General features: G+C 34.8%; 1 pseudogene; it reads left to right on the top strand.

The window, feature by feature from the left end:
* Positions 1-6,069: 6,069 nt before the first annotated feature.
* Positions 6,070-10,401, top strand: LOC127697760 (dual specificity mitogen-activated protein kinase kinase 4-like; annotated as a pseudogene).
* The last annotated feature ends 2,066 nt before the right edge of the window (positions 10,402-12,467 follow it).

Consider the following 12,467-nt stretch of genomic DNA (forward strand, 5'->3'; position numbering starts at 1 on the left):
AGTTTTGTAGTCTTCTTGTATGTTCATAGGTATCTCTTTCCTTAAGCGAGGGAAGTTTTCTTTTATAATTTTGTTGATGATATTTACGGGCTCTATAAGTTGGGAATCTTCAGTTTCTTCTGTACCTATTTTGCTTAGGTTTGGTCTTCTCATTGTTTCCTGATTTCTACACCTGAAATTCTCTGTTCTATCTCTTATATTCTATTGGTGATGCTTGCATCTATAAATCCTGACCTCAATCTTTGGTTTTCTATTTCCAGTGTTGTCTCACTTTGTGATTTCTTTGTTGTTTCTATTTCTATTTTTAGATCTTGGTTGGTTTTGTTCAATTGCTTCACCTGTTTGTGGTTTCCTGTAATTCTTAAAGGGATTTTTGTGTTTCCTCTTTAAGAGCTTCTACCTGTTTACCTGTGTTCTCCTGTATTTTTTTTAAATGAAGTTATTTATGTGATTCTTAAAGTCCTCTATCATCATCATGTTGTTTATGTTCTTGCCCTTTCCTCTCCCTGTCTGGTTATCTCTGTTGTTAGCTAGTATTGCTGTCTCTGACTGGCTTGTTCTTCCCGCAAGCCTGTGTGTCAGTACTCCTGGGAGACCAGTTATTTCCAGGAGAAATTTGGGGATGGACAATTGTGACACAGGGTCAATCCAGGGTGCAGACAGAAACCAGAATGATTCTGTCTGCATTTGTTCCTTGGTTCCTGTTTCCTGATGATTCTGGGAGGGTCCCTCTTGGGCGAGAAATTTGAACAGAAGTGGTGGCCTTATCTTTGTTACAGTTGTCTTGGCACTCCTTGGAGACCAGCTCTGTCCCGGAGGTATTTGGGTATTGAGTGATGAGGCATAGAATCTATTCTGTGAGCTCTGTCACAGGACCAGCTCTCGGCCAGATGGAAATTGGAAGGTTCCTGTCCCAGGCCACTCCTTGGTTCCTGTCTCCTGGGGGTTCTAGTCAGGTCCCTCTGAGTAACATTTGTGTTCTCACCTGTGCTCACAGGCTTGCTGGCACTCCTGGGAGGCGAGCTAGCTCTCTTCTAGTGGTTTTCGGATATTGAGCGCTGTGCCACAGGATTATCTCCTGGCAAAAATGGCTTGCATAAAAATTTCTAATAGCTTTTTCCTTCATAGCCATTGGAATTAAGTATGTTTGGTTATTATTGGGTTTTATGTAACCACTTACACACATACACACACACACACACACACACATACACACACACACACACACATACACACACACACACACACACACACACACACACACACATACACACACACACACACACACATGGGAAGAGTGAGATAGATACAGAAACAGAGAGAGACAGAGACAGAGAGCCAGACAGAGACAGAATGTTTCATAACATATATCCCAAAGTTAAGTGTCAGGTACAGAGAATCATAAGAAACTTTCACAGAAATGGCTTTGAGGTCAAACTTAAAAAAAAAATCATAGCTTGCTAAAACACAGAATGGTCTCTTGTGAAGGACAGGGACCAGAAAGAGCCCAGGAAATGAGAACCAGATTTCTTATGCAGATAATAAACTTGTTACCTCCATTTTCAACAGAGGATCCAATGATTTCAAATCACTCTATTTGCCTAGTAAATGAAAGAATCATATTACAATATGGGCTGATAATCTAAATTATCTTCTAGAAGGACAGTGTGTATTCTGGTTTTCATGGCCCCTACATGTACAACCTCTTCAGGTGTTTTTTTTCTTGTGCTAATGAGGTATATTTGGGATGACATAGTTCTGCAGAGGCACACACACCATATGCCTTTTAATTTTCGTTAGGTCTTCTTGTATGTTTTACTTTTAAATTGAAAATATCATCCATAATTTTGTATGCATGTTCATTTGAAGGAGTTTATTTTTAGATAAAGAACAAGGAAATTAATTGTTTAGGCATATGCTCCTCTTAGCACTCAGCATTAATGAGAGGAAGGGTAAAACCACAGGAGAACAGTCTCATCAGACTGCATCCCAGAGGGTATAGCATGCTCTAAGTGCTCAGAATCTTGAAAAGGATGCAGATGGCCCAAAGGAAACTATGTGCTCCCTGACCTCCGGTCCCTCAAAGCCATGAACAGGAACTGTTCAGCACTGCCTTCCTAAGATCAGTAATGACTCCTCAGCTGCCTCCCTGCTGCAGGTAATGGCTCACCCATGCAATTACCTTCTTTTGTCTTCTCAGAGTTCAAGATAAATTATTTCAACCTCTTAGCAGGGGGCATTTGAAGCCAAAGTTATTTTTAGGGAGAAATAAATTTTTCTTATAAGATGCAGAAGTTGTTACTCCTCAGGCAGCTGAGAGAAAAATGAAAGGCACTTCAAGTCTTTTAAAAGCCAAATTCTGATGTTTAGTTGGAGATCAAAGAGAAACTCAGGAAAGGAGGGGAGGTGGAGGGTACTCCAGAAGATACAGTACTATCTCCTTTGATGGAGCTGCTGTTACATTTCTGATCTTTGAATTTGACAGCTTCCTTCATGAAGATGAATCAAATTTCTTGCAGTTATCAAGCTAATAACTAGGTAACTTTAGCGTTATGTACCAACCTTACAAAACAAGAGCGCAGGCTACGTTCTTGAGCATAATTATAGCAAACACAATTAAGGTCGTATTTGTCAACATACTGAAGCCCCTTTAGAAACTTTCTACCATTTACAATCTCAAAATTATACCTGTCAGGAGTGAATGTCTTAGTGGTTGCTCCTGTGCTTTCACTGATAATGGCGCAGCATTATTGTGAAACATCAGTTATGTATCCATTTGCTTGTATGTCTACCAAATGCTGTGAGAGCTTAGAAAAATAATTGTGTTCCTTTGTGCTGCAGCTCACATTTTACAAAGGTTAATAAAATAAAAGGATGCTATAGACAGATTGATTTTGAAAGACTTGCCATTGTATGCTCTTAACAAAGTTTTGTTGTTTAGACATTTGGTATCAAGATAGTTTTCCTTTTTAAATTTTCATTTATGTGCAGACAAGGCTGTATAATATTTATTTAAATACCTAGGGAAACTCTATTACTGAATTGCATACAAGTGGTGATTTGTATTAATACATGTCCTGCTTATGTAAGGTTACCTGAAACATCACAGAAAATGGACCTCTTTCTCTCTGGTATGAAGAGGTGAAAAAAAAAAAAAACACTAAAGTTGCTAGAGTTTTGTCATAGGAGAACTTTTCTTGTGGGCATTCCCTTATTTCCCATTATTCAGTCAGTTATACCATTAAGTCTTTTAGCAATTAATTATTAGTCCAATTACATCATGATTGTTTTAGAAATACATCCTTTGTGAAGAAACAAAGGCTAGAAACCCATCAGATCTTAGTGTCAGTATTACCACAGCAACCAAGAGATAAAATTTCCAAGTGATGCACATGAGGTCCAGGATTTTACATTACTGTTTTGTCATATGGGAACATAAGTGGCCATTAGAACCAGGAGATACTGTAGTATTTCCTACTTCCCACTTGAACCATATGCATTTCTTGCTAGTGTGTGCATACTGATTTTCTTCTCTATTTTATGTGTAATACTGTCAATACAATATATGTACATGTTGTTTTCTTTAATATTGGAAATATGTAAAGTAAATGTCAGGGTTTTAACTTATGTTATTTATAAAATATTGAGTGGAAAATGATATTTTCATTGCAGTTTAAGCATTTCAGCCATTTTTTCAGTTTAGCTAATAATTTTAGGGCATTAGTTTAAAGGGTCTAATTTTTTTTTGAAATCTGATAAATGTTTAAGATAGGACTTATTTAGGTGCCAATGAAATTTGCTGTCTTGCAGGAAACAATATTTTAGTGATTCGTATAAAACATAAATTCAACACTTTTGCATATGTAGCATTTTTTCTAAAAACCTAATGATAATTTTGGCATAAACATTGACTTCATCATTAGTGGGGTATAATAGTTATAATAATAGTAATAGTAATAATAGTTATTATTATTATCATTATTATTATTATTATTACAAGGGCAAAGATAAATTTGTTATTTTCCAATGAAACCTATCAAGGTCTCTTGGTTATTGTATATATGTCCAAATCACACTTCTTCTCAAAGAATCAATTTTACTATTGTAGATATTCAGTCTTGTGTGCTTTCAATGCAAAGGAATAGATAGTTTGTTAATGTTTTAGTCAGTGCTGGTCTGACTAAAACATTAGACCAGGTCTATAGGTGAATATTATGACAAAGGCTCCACTTTACCTCATTTGTTTTGTTTAAGTTTCTAACAATACCAGATAATTGTGGCCCTTTTAAACCCTCAAAACTCCTTTAAAAGCTAAGGAGCAGAAGATTCTGCTCTGTAGTTAAGAACACATGCTGCCCTTCCCGAAGATGCATGTTTGGTTTCCAGTACTCAAGTTGGGTGACTCATAATTTCCTGAAACCCAAGCTCCAAGGATTCAGAACCATACTCTGGCACACAGTTGTACATAACCTTTCATTCAAACCACACCCTCCACACACAAACAAAAACATAAACAAAAACATTATGTAATAGCAAATGTTGACCTTAGACTTTTCATTGCAAATATATTATTTTGTATACACTAAATTACTAGAGAAAAATAACACTTCCAATAACAAGTGAAGATGAAAACTATTCATTCACTGATTTATATTTAGCACTAAATTGAGAGAAAAATATCAAGAACATTTATTGGCTATTATATTTGGGAGAGTCATTAATTCTTGTTCTGAAGCAGTTTTAATGTTGCATACACTAGTTGTGGTAAATTCATTAAGGTATTTATCATAAAAGAATGCAATATGCAGCATGTGAAGATTTAAAATATGGATCTTAAAAAGATACAAACAAAAATTCTATAAATAAAATATACTTCAACAAAATATCTTCAATAAGCATACTGGTAAACCAAACACATCATAGCTATGAAAACTTAAGCATAAGAATGTAGAACATGTTTGACTAAAAAACCAATGAATCTGAAATTAAAGAAATTAAAAAATAATATGATTAATTAGAATTTTATATGGTGAAGAAAAAAGAAAACTTATTTTATGTAAAAATTTGAAAACATTCAAATTCAAAATGTTGAAAACATTTCAAATTCATTTTCTACACACAAAGGAAACAAACTAAGTACAAAATATCAAACAGCTTAAATCTACTTCTAATCCAGGAAGCTCAATGAATACTGAGCAAGTTAAGTACAAAAAGAAAATAATAACTTGACAGCATATTACATGCTATGTAAAACCAAAGAGAGGATGTAAGAACATAATCCAAGAATGGAGTCTGTGTGCCTGTAAGAAAACAAGACAAGAATTTGTTTCTTTAAAGACATAGCATTATTTTTGGAATGTGCTTTTGTGCTCCTCCCACATGTAGTGAATAGGAGTGAGTTTCCTTTAGCTTACTCATTATAACTGGCTATTGTTGTTTGTTTCTATGTATGTATGTAAGAATGTATTTTTGCCATCTATGGCTTGTCCTTCTCATGAAACTCAAGTGTTGCAATCTCTCAGAACTGTATACACTAATCACCATAAGCTGGGTAGTTTATGAACAACAAATAGTTCTTATTTTTTCTGCAGAAAGGTGGGCTTAACTCATTGATACATCTGATTGTTGTTCCTTTTTTTTTATTATTTCTTCTCACTGTATTTTTTTTTCATGTAAAAAAGAAAAATCAAGCTTGTAGGAGCCCCTTTCTAATGACATTAACTCAACATACGACTCTATGGCTCACTGACTGTTCACTCTCCAAAGACTCTAGTTCTTTCTTCACTGTATAAGATATTACCATTTGAGTGATAAAAAAAATTGTTCAAACAATAGCACCTTTGTCTAAAGGAAAATGAAATCAAGCAACTGAAAGGGACTTAAAACATCATCTCAGAGTTGTTTACAAAACATCCTCCCCATAAATATGCATACATTTACACACACATACACATACACACACACATACACAAACACACATGTAGTTTACAATACAGAGAAAAAGGACTCTAACAGAAAGAGTATATGAACATGTCTGTCACCAGCACTTAAGAGCTGCTTTTTAGGCCTATGGAAAATGACACAGGTAGAGATACATGATCAGAATACTAAGTCCAAGTGTATGAGGAGCAAATATGGTGTAAGGGAAGGTTTCCTCACACAATTGCTATAACAAGTAGATGTTGAAAGCATTCAGAGCAACAACGTGGGAAAACGTACATGTTTAAGTCACTTCAATAAACAGCAAGGAATACAAAGGAAAAGAGTATGTATACTCATTTAGGAGTTTGAAAGTCTGGAAAAATTAACTGAAAATCTGGAATACAACATCAAAAGTGATGCCTAAAACCATTTAAAAGTATAATTTATATGTCTAAAGAGAAGATAATATAGACTGACAGAAAATATTTGGAACTGCAGAAAGAAATAACAATGTAAATAGGTGAAGAAAATTAAAAAATGCAACAAATAAAATAAACTATAAATGACTGATTAATTAAACTGTTCTAAATCTTTTCAAATAGAAAGGGAATAAGTAGAGTAATTGAAATGCAAAGAAAGTAAAAAGTAAAAGTCTAAATAAAGGTAAAACAAAAGAAAAACAAAATGAAAAAAAAGAACCACAGAGTATGTTGTCTTATTGTGTGCATAACATTGTCTCCAGTTAGTACAAACAAACCTAAAGGTGAACTATGCATAGATAGACAAAGAAGCTTTGAATATGAGGAAAATTGATAAAAGAAGATTCTATTATTTAATAATGAAGTGATTGTAATGATCAAAGAAAAACAAATAAAACAATCCTATATGTGCATGTACCTGAGACTGTGTTAATACATGATTAAAAATAGCAAATCTAAAAGAAAACAAGAACTCCATTAACAAAGGTGACATGTCAACTTATCTTTCAACAATCAGTAAGTTAAGTGCTCAAAAAAACTGAAGAATACAGACAATTGTCAACCATCCAATTACTATTCAAAATATTCAATATAACTTAATACAATATTGAAGAGTCACCTCATGATCAAAAGAAGTATGTGCCATGACAAGCTATACTGTGTCCACAAAACAGTTCAGCAAGTCATCAGTCTGAACCATATAAAATATGTGTGCAAACTGAAACATAATAAAACTAGAAACCAATATAATGGAAAATACCTAATTTCAATAAATTAAAGAAAATATTTTAATTGACAAATTCAAGATAAATATTCAAGATAAAAACATTTTTGAGAAGTGCAGAATTTGTGGTAAATTTAGAGAAATATTTAGCAAATATATGTATAACCAAAAATTAAATTTCTAAACAGTAACCCAAAAATCAATCCTTGAGAAACTAGGGAAATTTAAGTCTAGAGAAAATACAACAACAATGATAAAAATTAGAGCAAAAGTTATTAAAAGCAAAAATAGGAAGACAGAAAACCAATTCACTTTTGTGTTATGTTTGTTTATCTGTTTGTTTTAAAGATTATAACAATATTATAAAAATAATATTTGTATCATTTCCTCCTCCTACAATCTATACAACCAGAAATCTTGTCCAGCTATAATGCCTATGAACTTCATGGCATGATAACACTAGGAGTACAGTAGTGGCATCAATGCTTTGTCAGCGATCAACAGCCGTCTTAAGTCTTTGGACTTAAGACTTATGCAACAAGAGAGAAATCATGCCTTGTACTGGAATCCAAGTCAAAGACTCAGAACTAGTAAAGTCATTGATCTTGAAAGAGAACCTACTTTGCTACACCATCATAGTCCCTTACAAAATTTTAAACATTTCTCCTTAGTCATTATAGTTACAGATCAGTTCCCACTCTCATCAAGGAAATTTCTCTTTTTAACAGAAAGAGAGCATTACAGGAACCAAAAAAGTGTTTTAAGTAGATTAATAATACCATGACGTCTCTAGTTAACTAATGAAAAATCAAAGAGAAAATGTTCCAATTGCTAACATCAGAAACTGTAGTGAAATCATCTAACTCATAAAACACATAAGAATGTGTTTTCTAGTAACAGCAGAAGCAACACACATTAAGTATCACTAGCATGACTTAATAAACAAAAGCTAAGTAAGGATGGCGTCAATGGACATGAGAAAGTGGATTGGAAAAAGCACAGTGACTCCACTCTATACAAGGAGCTATAGGCAATTGAGAATAGTTAGGAGCAGGCTACACAGTCTTCACCAGAGAAGAAGATATCAATCATGTACTGCCAAAAGTTCAGCCCTGAAAACATATATAATATTACACAGACAGAACAGGTTATCTTTAGGAATATAAATATGTAAGTGGTCACCTGACATGGTTGTAAGGAATTAAACCAGGTCGTTTGGAGGTGCAATAGCAAGACTGAGGCTGTGATGATTTTATTGAGAGCAATCAGACTTTGTATATTTTATGAGAAACAGTATATATGGCAAGTGCCAGTGTCAGTACAGTTGTAGTTCCAGGATACAATCATGTTTGGAGGTGATACAAAGTAATGTCTGATACAAAGATTATTGTCTGAGAGCAATTGTCTTGTCTTGCTTACTTCTAAGAGAACATACAGAGAAACTCAATATGCCCTGAATGCTTCACTGCCTGAGGGAGTGTGCTGGGCTCTCAATAACTAAAGGCATGTTGTGCATCTGGAACCATGGACTGTATCCTGACAAACATATGACTAATTCATGGAGGAAGCTAGGACAGGTCAGCTTCATGATTCCCTGCATATCCAAGTATGCAATAACAATTAGAGAATAAAAGGACATTGAATTTGAAGCTGAATGGGTACGGCATGTGAGAGAGTTTAAATGGAAGAAAGAAAAGATGAATTATTTTAATTATAGTCTTAAAAATAGAAAACTTAATTAAAAATTAAAAGAGAATATTACCAACAACTTTAAGGGGACCAAGTTGTTAACTTAAACAAGATAGAATACTTTATTGAAAGGAACTAATGAAAAAATTATCACTGAAGGACTGATTGATCACCTAAACAGAATAGGCCCATATGGAATAAATCAATAACATAGCTTCTTCCCATTTCAAAATTGACTTAAAATTGATCTCACATGCATTGGAAAAAAACCAAATACAGTCTATAAGGTTTAGAAATAAAATAAAAGGAGGTAAAATGTAGCTGCTATAGTGTCTGAGTATCATGGCAGATTCACAAGGATCAGCCACTGGAGGAATCAGATTTTAATAAAACTTATAAGATTAGGTTTTAATTGTTGTGCCTAGAGACTGAGTTACCATTGTTTCTGAACTAGGTTTGTGTTGCATTTTCCTTCACTCAGCAGCCCCTCTTGGTTCAAGAGAGATAGATACAGTGGCCAAGCGTTCTTCCTCCAGGATCTGTCTCTAATGAAGCATCTTAAATTGAAGAAACACACACACACACACACACACACACACACATCTGGGTGAAGAGCATGTGTAGAGTGACCGAGAACTGGCAGCATTGAGTCATCAGGAAAACTAAAGATCTCCCCTGAATAACACTGGGATTTCACTGCAGAGGACTTGAAAGACCTTAGAGAAATTGGATGAGGAGCTTATGGTTCTGTCAACAAAATAGTCCTCAAACCAAGCAGACCATGGCGTTAAAAGTATTCAGACAACTGTGGATGAATAAGAACAAAAACAACTTCTCATGAATGTGGAGTAGTGTTTGCCCTTGCATTGCTCAGTTCTGTGGTGCACTCTTCAGAGAGGGTGACTGTTGGATCCTATAGGGCTCATGTCTACTTCATTCGATAAGTTTTACAAATATATATTTAGTTTGTTAGATGACATTATTCCGGAAAAGACCTTAGGCAAAATCACTTTAGCAACTATGAAAGCACTTAAACCACTTAAAAGAAAACTTGAAAATCATTCACAGAGACATCAAACCTTCCAATATTCTTCTGGTCAGAAGTGGAAATATAAAGCTCTGTGATTTCAGCATCAGTGGACAGCTTGTGGATTCGATTGCCAAGACAAGAGATGCTGGGTGTAGGCCGTATATGGCACCTGAAAGAAGAGACCCAAGTGCATCGAGACAAGGGTATGATGTCTGTTCTGATGTCTGGAGTTTAGGGAATCACACTGTATGAGTTTGCCACAGGCCGATTTCCTCATCCAAAGTGGAATAGTGTATTTGATCAGCTAACACAAGCGGTGAAAGGAGATTCTCCGCAGCTGAGTAATTCCCAAGAAAGGGAGTTCTCCCCCAGTTTCATCAATTTTGCCAACTCGGGCCTTACAGTGGATGAATCTAAAATGCCAAAGTATAAACAGCTTCTATAGCATCCCTTTATTCTGACGTATGAAGCATGGTACTATAGAGGTTGCATGCTATGTTTGTAAAATCCTGGATCAGATGCCAGCTACTCCCAGCTCTCCCAAGTATGTCGACTGATACTGCTGCTACATCAGACTCTAGAAAAAAAAAAGGCTGAGAGGAAGCAAGACTAAAAGAGTTTTTATCCTGTATCATAGTGTTTTTATTGCTTTCCCAGACACCATGTACAGTAAGATTGGTGTTCGTTTCCATCATGTCTGTATACTTCTGTCACATAGAATATGCATCCCTGTAATGCCTGACTGATCACACTGTTAGTGCTGGTCAGAGAGTCCTCATCCTGCTCTTCTGTGATGAACATATTCATGGCATGGGGAAGTCAGAATGATCAATTTGTTGATGTGGTTAGATCACACCTTAAATTCAGTTCTAGAATCAAAACTTGGAGATGCAGCTCCTGTAATGCTATTTTGTGAGATTTCCAAGGCTGAAATGACACAGTCATGGATGTACTATTTCTGAGCATAGAGACCTGGGCTTGAGTGAGAAGAACTTGCACAGTTAGTGAGACACATGCCTTCTGCAGTTGTGAGACAAAGGAAGGATTTCCTTTCTTCACCAAGTGTAATAGCTTGACTCATCTGATGTTCTATTGCTTTACAGGCATAGTCGATGTGCTCAGCTAAATTCCATGTTCAAAATACCATGTGGAACTGAAATTTATCTTTATGAAAACCATGTTGCTTTCAGAGAGGTGAACATTAAAATACTGAGACAGGAAAAAAAAGAAATAAAATAAAAGTATGTGTCTATATAACTTTGATTTGTTGACTTATTTTCATATATAATAATAAAATAATGCATGTCATCGTATATTTGAAACAATATAGAAATTTGAATGCAATTAACATGGGAAAATCTTACTGTTTACACATTTAAAATGAAAAGAGATTCCAGGCCTAGAAGGAAATGTCTTTAGTATACACATCTAAAAATTACTTTTATCTAAAATATGGAAGACCTCTTTTAATTAAATAGCATTTGGATAGAACCCACTTGAAAGATGGACCTTAGATCTGAAGAGATACTTAACCATGTAAAATATATAGCTAGTAATAAACATATGAAGGTGTGATTCTTACCACTTAGGAAATTCAATTTAAGAAAATCATGAAAAAAAAACATCTATTAGAAAGTCAAGAACACAAAAGCAAATAAAAAAAGCCACATTCACTGATGCTTTGAAGACAAAATGGCAGATCCACTGGGAATGCAGTTATATTTTTTAAAATAAAAATAAGAAATTTCATACAATACATACAAATCATTTCCTCCTTCTCATCTTCTTATAGATACTTCTATCTCTCAGACACATCTAACTGGATGCCTTCATTTTTCTCTTTAGAAAGCAGACAAGTAAGACAAATATACTAGATTTAAAAAGTGCATAAGAAATTCTGTCTCTGTCTCTGCCTTACACACACTCAGACATACACACGCACACACAACCATAAAAACATAAAATCAAAAATCATACAAGTAAAAGACCAGTAAAAAATAAAAATATATGCCTAACGAAAGCAATATAAGGGAAAAATCTACAAAAATACTATTGAATTCACTGCTGTTATACATACAATCTTGGTTTTAGTTTGGTTTATGTACCCAGTGAGACTCTGGAAACTAATTTTTTGTCTGCAAGCATTTAACATGTGGAGATAATACCTGAGTTATGGATGGCGATTGTATCCACTTTCTTCTCTCAACTCTGGAATATTCTCTGCTTGGACTATATTAGGACCTGTGAAAGCTGCCATTCTCTCTGAATTAATATGTGTGTCAATCCTGATGTGGCCAGAAAAACATTGTTTCTGTCTTCTCTTCAGGATAGCTACCCGAGGCCTGAAAGTTTGAAGAGACCTCCAATTTAGAACTGAATGTTCTAAAGTCTCGCACTCTCTGCACGTTGTCCAGTTGTGGATCTCTAAATTAGTTCCCATCTATTGTAGGGTGAATCTCTTCTGATGGCTGAGTAAGACACTTATTCATAGGTATAAAAGAGTTCTGTATGGATTCATTTTATTGTTATGTTCTTTCACTAGAAAAAATAGTATTTGATGTTGACCATTCTAACAGTGTGAACCTAGGAGAGCAGGGCCATAACAAAACAAACTTAAGTCTTA

Source organism: Apodemus sylvaticus, chromosome 12, assembly GCF_947179515.1.
Source record: "Apodemus sylvaticus chromosome 12, mApoSyl1.1, whole genome shotgun sequence".
Classification (NCBI taxonomy): Eukaryota; Metazoa; Chordata; class Mammalia; order Rodentia; family Muridae; genus Apodemus; species Apodemus sylvaticus.